The sequence below is a fragment of the Tupaia chinensis genome, unplaced genomic scaffold, assembly GCF_000334495.1.
Source record: "Tupaia chinensis unplaced genomic scaffold, TupChi_1.0 Scaffold000644_1, whole genome shotgun sequence".
Taxonomy (NCBI): Eukaryota; Metazoa; Chordata; class Mammalia; order Scandentia; family Tupaiidae; genus Tupaia; species Tupaia belangeri.
The window spans coordinates 4,245,135-4,251,837 of record NW_006160165.1 but is presented as its reverse complement, the minus strand read 5'-3'; the positions used below and the strand labels follow the sequence as shown (position 1 = coordinate 4,251,837).

The following is a 6,703-nucleotide window of genomic DNA, read 5'->3' as shown; positions in this document are numbered from 1 at the left end:
GTGGCTCACACATTTACAGCTTTGTTTTGAAGTTCATGTGGGCATGTTTATGCCCAGGGTGCGATTATGAATTCCTGGAGGTCACGGATCACCTAATTGGCTTAAAGGAGGTGCTCCACGCACAGCAACCCTGCAATGAATACCTGCTGACCGAGTGAGTGAACGAGTAGAGATCAAAACTGAGGCAGTGACTCCTCTAAGCGCTGTCTGAGGTAAATGATTAAGCTAGGTGCAGTAGCTCGTACTGCTCATGCTTTGGCCTGCGCTGTTGTTTTGGAAGCTAAGATCGCTGGTCACCGAGTATCAGATGTGTGGATGGACTCCCTGCAGATGTGCTGGGAGAGGACTTTGGTCCTCAGACATGAAGCAAGTACGGCTGAAGCCAGTTTGCTCTTATTTATTTATTCATTGCAGCAAGGCATGTTCTTCATGTCAATCTCTGGGCACAAAATGACCATTGCTTTTTCTTAATGTTTGTTTCCTGAAATTTTTTAAAATTTTATACATTTAATCACTGTGTATCATTACAGCATACCAAATGAATTTTCCTATCTTGAATATACTGCATATTGATCCAGTCAAAAACAGTACTATAAACATAATCAACGGATTTATTTTCATTTTCCTTAAATAATTTTTAAACTGTCACTTTGTAATGGCTATAAGTAAGTCCAGATAAATCTACCACTCTTGGGGCGACAAGGAATTTGATATTGTGACAGAAATCACAACTTTGATTTCTCTTATGTCACAACAACAGAACCATGAGATGTCGGTGGGTTCTGTGAACCAACTAGGTTGTTTTCAAATACTTCCAGCACAGACCACTTGGTACAAAGGGTCAAACACAGTCCAAACAAATGCTTGACAATAATAGGTACAAAGGACTCGTGTCCTTGGTCAATGATTAATCCTAAACTATCATAAACAAAAATGTTCTATACCTTTGATAGCAGGTTTGTACAAGGGGCAGGAAATGCAGCAGGACATCGCATCTTTCAAAGTTAGATGGCAAGCATAAGGCAGCTGAGTGATGGCAGAGGAGGAAGGGCCCTCCTTCCGAGTTCCAGGTAACACTTTGCATCTAGCTACGTGGCACGGGTTACCCACGCACTTCCCGGCTGCTAATGTACATACACCCATAATCCATGTGCCCTTAGCATTCTCACCTGCTTCTTTCATTCCATTCTCTGTTTTATGTGGGATTCCCAGAAGCTACTGTAACATGACATCATGTTTCCCTGCTGTATTTTCCCTTCTTCTGCAAATGAGAGTGCAATTAGCCATGAGAGCAGGACAGAAAGACTGCTAAGCCCATTCTGGGAATAAAAAACAAACAAACAAACAAACAGTTGCTTCATCAGAATAGCCTACGAATAAAACTGTGCCACTCACAGTAAAGAAAGGCTTGCTTTCTTTTTCTTACAGATGTGCTGGAATGTAATACAGCCCAGGGCATGTGACCGTCTCAAATGGCCTACTTGGAAGACTATGCAAATATTTCCAGTAATTTTCTGTGGCACAGAAGGTTTCTGAAGTTTAGCTTGAGGAGTTACATTGACGACCCCTTATGAGTCACATAAGATGATTTCCTTCCTCCGCTTAATCATCCGCTGTGGGATAGGCAGGATTATTAGCGGACTTTTTGGTACAAAAGAGGAGAATAAGCTCAGAGTGCCTGCAAATAAATTGCAATAAAGAAACGTGTGGACCAACCAGAAGGAGAGCAGGCCTTCGCTATGTGAGGAAACTACCATGAAAGTGAGAACCAGATGGCCCCCAGTGGTGATGGTGTCGGGGTTGCCTTGTCAGTGGGAAGAGGAAAGGGGGAGTGCTCACACCTTTTCTCCTGGCATGCCTCTGCATCCCGGGACTGTGCTCAGGTGGTAAGTTTCTATGAGCAATGACAACACAGAACAGCACAACCAACAGAGCACCTGGGCTCCAGAACCTTCCAACCGTGAAGAAAAAAATACACGAGTGAATGGAAGAAAGGCAGGGTGAGGGAACACAGAATGGAAGGGCAGAAAATAGCAACATGCCCTCTTAAACACTCTTTATGCTTCAGAATAACTTTTTTCCCCCCTAAGGATGTATGTTCTTTTCTTTTGCAAATACAGTTCTGAAGGATCGTAGGTGGGCTTTTCCCTGGGAAGCACTTTTCTCTGCTGTGTGTAACAGCCCTGCCATAGGAAAGAGCCCTCAAGTGGGTATGTACACACAGTCATGTCCCATGAGGTCCCCCTGCTCTGGTCTCAACGTGAACCCACTTGCTTGAGCCACTGTTGGTTGCTGATCTTTCGTTTTCTGTGCCCCATCTCTGTTGGTGCTCAGAGAACAAAGCCCATGAGTTCTGGAAGGACATTTGAGATTCCGTGGTTTGTTACCATTTTGTGCATGAGGTTTCCTTACAAAATTTCTTTGAGAAGTCCTCCAGTCTCCTGGGACTCTCCCTCCGCCCCCATCCACAGCCCCCTATGATAGGAAGTGAGATACTAAGTGTAACTCCTCTAGGGCAGAACTTAGGACACCAAGAACTGACGGGACACATCACTCCTCCTTCAGAGAGTTCAGGCAGACACCAGGAGGACACGGCTGCAGCGCCCTGAAATCTGCCCTTGTAACTTCCACCCATGACTCCAAGCATAGCCCCTGCAACTCTGCACGGTAAGGATTACCCTCGCTGTGAGATGAATCCTCCGTATCTGTTTGTTTTCTCGTTTCATTTTCAATGGTTCCTCAATGTCTGGTTGTTTTCTGATCATGTCCCAGTTTATTATTACCTACCAGCTGAATATTGAAAATTTACCATTTTGGTGTACTGTTTACCTGTTTTCTTTTTAAGGGGGCCTGTGCGGGTGTATTTATCATACTGTCATACTAATCTGTAGCTGTTTATGCTTTTCTTTTTAAATGCTCTCTAACCGTGCTTTTAATTTTTCTAATGATTAACGGTGGTAACGATGTCTCTGCAGTGGTCCCTGCAAGGATCAAGCACACTTCAGTCACAGCGACCCTCTGAGGCAGACACGCTCGTCATTGGTGTTTAGAAACAAAAATGACCACCAAGCCAGAGCATATGCAGGTCCGAAGCACCCAAGGTCACCAGGAGGCGAAGCACAAAGACTTGAGCCAAACACAGATGCGACGACTCCAGAGCCCACTCTCCTCCCTGCCTTCTGTTCTACCTCTCGGCGGCTCTGGGTTCCCAACGCAGCCTGTATCGTTTTGTGACTGAAGTTCTTTGGAACTTTAGCCTCGAGGCGGTGCTTTCAGAGACCCTGTTTTTCTCCTGCCCTTATCTCTGGACACACGCCCATCTTATAAATGACGCACGTGAACTGCGGAGCCTGGCAGCCAGCCTCCTGTCCTCAGGCACGCCCGGCTTTCCTTCATGTGAGTCAGAATTGCATCTGGGAGGGCCGCCTTGCCAGCCTCACTGGGGAATCTGCCTCCTTTTCTCTGACCCTCCCAGCGGCCTTGCTAATGCCCTGGTTGTGTGTGACTTTGGGAAACCTTTGCTTTTTGGTCTCTGCTTCCAGAAGGACCCATCTCTTCATCTTCATTAACCAGTAGTCAACCTTCGTGCTATTTTCAAAACCTGGGGATTGTCACCACGATGAGCCAGATATTCTGCCTTCAGTCTGACAGGTGCACAGTGAAGTCTCCAATAATGTCTCTCTCTCTCTCACTTTACTGTGAGACTTGGCAGCTGAACCAGGGTCATACCATCAAAGCTCACCTTCTCCTTCATTTGGTAAGAGATCTGTGGTGTACCCCTGCTGTGTTCATAGAACCGCTGATCTTTACCCAGACCCTGCCCAATACGCCCAACTTTCCCGCTCACAGCAGTATTTAGTTTTGGTTTTATTTTTGTGGGGAGGGGATTTTTTGACAGGCTCTTACAACACCATGATCCTCTTGTCCCAGCCTCCTAGTCAGCTAGGGCCACAGCGTCACACATCAGCACCCTCCTGCACGTGCCACTGCGACTGGGCCCACAGATGGTCCCGGAGCTATCGTGCCCTGTGAGACCCTGGGGAGAGTCTTCCTTGCCTCTCCCAGCTTCTGGAGCGGCCATTCCTGGGCTTGCAGCTGCAGCCCTCCTGTCTGCCTTTGCCGCTACTTGACATTTCCCCTACCTGTCTCCCTCTCTTCTGTTCCTAAGGACATTAGTCACCATGGGTCAAGGCCTACTCCAACGACCTGCGTACGTCTGTAAAGATCCGAGTAAGGTGGCATTCACAGCTACTGGAGCTTTTACATTTTAGCATCTCTTTTTGGGAACACAATTTAACCCATAATGGCATATTTGCTTCTTTTAAATTGTGTGCTCTCTATCTCTCTATTCTAGCCATTAATCCCACCTCAAGCAAATATAATTTTTAAGGTTAAGGTGTAGTTTACCACCCTAAATTACTATCTCACATCCCCACTGCACGTTGTGTGCTGTGTACTGGCCAGGAGGCAAATGGCTCTACTTAATCTATTTTGCTTCATTGCGCTTACCCTTACTTAAGTAAGTCAAGGTATTACCAATTCACTTTACACATATTTATGCATTACACGGAGCACCTGCTATGTGTTAGGCGATGTTCTAGAGGCTGAGGGATCCTTAAGAACTAGAATCAATACAATCTTTATTCCCATAAAACTTAAAATCCAGTGGAAGGGACAAATTCCTGCCTATCTGTTTGCCAGGGACATCTGGTCGACCTGAGGAAAGGGGCAGGATTTATGGACATGGACTTTTGATACTTAGCTCTGCCTCTTACTAAACTTGTTGTCCTGGATTCAGTTATCTAATGTCTTTGTGTCTCAGTTTGCTCATCTGTTAGAAGGGATTATTATCAGTATTTCATAGGGTTGTTGGAAGACTCATTAAATACAAATGAAATTCCAGAAGCAGGTCCAGACACATGGTAAGTCGTCTCTAAGTGCTAGTTATCATTATACTAGAAAGGCCTAACCTCACCTGGGGGCAGAGCCACAGTCCCTACAGAAATGCAAGTGAGCCAAGGCCTGAAGGATGACAGGCACTCTGGAGACAGGAAAAGAGGGGCTGAATGGGCTTTTCCAGGTAGGTTGATCAAAGAGAGGAAGCAACACCCAAGAACATTTTTCTGGGCTTTCTCTGTGCACTGTGCCAATGCCTCTCCCCTGTAGATAAGCTGAATTTCAGGCACACACTCCTTTTTTCATGTACTTTTCAAAAAGTCCACCAATCCAGTATCCAAAACTAACCTCTGATTCTCCTCTTACCAAGACCTTGCACAATATGCCCAACTTGTACAGCTATACAGTGCTGTTGTTCTCTAAAATACCTCACAAGAGGTCACCTCCCCGTGTTTCTGGCCCTGAGAAGAGAACGTCAGGAGCTCTGCACTGAGAGCTCTCTCACGTGTGTTTGTCAGCACCACACTCTGGGAGTTTCCCGGGATAGGGCTACCTAGCTGCCCTCCTGGACCTCATTCACCTCCCTTCTGACATCATTGTAGGTGCACATGGCATGCTGGGTGGGACTTTCCATCTCAGGGTTTCTGCCATTTTGTGAAATCTGAATGACATGGTTATTCAATTCTCTACACTACATTGTGCGCCCGTGTCACGGTGGGCTCACCTTGGCCTCAGCGTCTTCCATCTTGAAGGGGTATATCAAAGGACAGCCTCCAGGAAACCACAAACCCTTCCTGCCTACTTTACCCCTGCACAACTTCCAATGGGGTGTCTGCAGTCTTTCTCTACAAATGTCCAGATAGTAAATATCTTAGGTTTGGGCCATGTGGTCCCTGTCACAACTACTCAGCTCTGTTGTTCTAGTGACAAGCAGCTAGAGGCAACACGCAGATGAGTGGGCAAGCTGTGCTCTGATAAAACTTTATTTATAAAACCGTTTAACTAGCAGGATTGGACTGCAAGCCATGGTTTGCCTCTCTTTGTCTCAGACTATAAAATTTCCTTGGTAAAAGTTAAAGTTGTTATCTAGTGTGAAGCCGTGGTGGATTTATGCTTAAGTTCAACACAGTTGAAACCAGTTTTTCCTACTAAAATTAGCTCCCTCCCAGATTTCTCTGTTTCTGGGAATGATAGCAGCAATTCTCAACTCATATGCATTTAAAAACATGGTGTTGAATATTTGATTCCACCTGTGACTAACTTTCATGCTTCCGTCTGTGTATTTCTATTTGCATAGCTGTCATCACCATAGCTCTTCACACCTGCATTCATTTTCTTGGCTTTTGGACTGGCTAACTTGTCATAGGTTTTTCTCACCAACTTCATAAGCTTTGGGGTTACATGTTCTTAAAATAGTGCTTTCACCAATCCTTTGATGTCCAGTCTTCCAAATATACTGGACTCTGACTCACCTGCCTTCTGCCCTCACTCTCTCCCTATGGCCCACCATGCTATTATCCCTAGTAGGGAGTCTGTGCTGCTTTGATCTCTGACCATGTTGTCCGACTCATGTGATTCCCTCTGTTCAGAATAACCTCTTACCACAAAATGCTGGTCCCCACCAGACCCAGCCTCAGAAGAAAACTTTACCCTGTCCTCTCTCTGATGCCTTTTGGCCTATTCTACCCTCTCCTGATGTCTCCTGTCTCTGAATTCTTATGGTACAGGTCATTTCTAAGACTCATTTGTTCCTTAGTCCTATGGGACCTTGCATCCTTTTGTAATATCTCAGAAGTGTGTCCTTTCT

The 6,703-nt window shown here is 45.6% G+C and overlaps 1 long non-coding RNA gene across 4 annotated transcripts in view; it reads left to right on the top strand.

The window, feature by feature from the left end:
* The first annotated feature begins 969 nt into the window (after nt 1–969).
* Nucleotides 970–6,703, top strand: part of LOC114009856 (uncharacterized) — a 12,781-nt gene continuing 7,047 nt past the window's right edge. Inside the window, exons 1-4 of one of the 4 annotated variants that reach the window (XR_003551252.1) lie at nt 970–1,070; nt 1,429–1,761; nt 2,566–2,667; nt 2,976–3,757. This is a non-coding gene — a long non-coding RNA (uncharacterized LOC114009856). Of the gene's footprint in view, nt 1,071–1,428; nt 2,668–2,975; nt 3,758–6,703 lie in introns of those variants that run through there. The other 3 variants (XR_003551250.1, XR_003551251.1, XR_003551249.1) reach the window with 3 other exon arrangements.